Genomic DNA, 602 nt, shown 5'->3' on the forward strand with positions numbered 1-602 from the left:
ACACGTGCGTGTGAGCAAGTGTACGCGGGCGCCCGTATTCTCATATCCCCCAGTTTCTTTTACAATTAATGCATGCATCCCAAAGCGAAAGAGAGAGAGAAGCTTGGTTTCGTTAGGAAGCAGGCTAAGAGTCATACAACACTAAAGAAACCCTCAGGAAGGAAAGAAGGGCAGAGGAGGGGTGAGGGGGGGACGGAGACGCCCGAAGGAGGCCGAGGACTCACCGCGCGGAGAAGGACCTGTTGAGGCTGGTCATGGTGGTGCTGGGGTAATGGCCGTTTTGAGCGAGTGCGTCCTGGCGAGGGCCCCCTGCGCCTGGTCATCCAAGAGGTGGCTGGCGGGGGGCAGGTGCGCGCACTCGTCGTAGGGGTCGTCCACGCTCGTGCCCAGGACGGCGCTGAGGAGCTCCCCCATACTTGTCCCTAGGCTGATGGGTCCTGAGCCGGCGAAGGAGGGCGGCGGCGGGCAGTATCCTAGGCTGAGAGAGCCGCTGCAGGAGGTGTTGATGGCGTGGGTGGAGCCGTGGGTGGAACTGAGGGAGTAGCGGCTGTGGCGCATGTCCGCGGCCACGTCCTCGGCGTCCGGGTCGCTGCTGATCCTGC

General features: G+C 62.8%; 1 pseudogene; it reads right to left on the minus strand.

Moving 5' to 3' along the window:
• Nucleotides 1–602, minus strand: part of LOC119582356 — an 11,823-nt pseudogene that overhangs the window by 1,444 nt on the left and 9,777 nt on the right.

The sequence above is a fragment of the Penaeus monodon genome, chromosome 15, assembly GCF_015228065.2.
Source record: "Penaeus monodon isolate SGIC_2016 chromosome 15, NSTDA_Pmon_1, whole genome shotgun sequence".
NCBI classification, from domain to species: Eukaryota; Metazoa; Arthropoda; class Malacostraca; order Decapoda; family Penaeidae; genus Penaeus; species Penaeus monodon.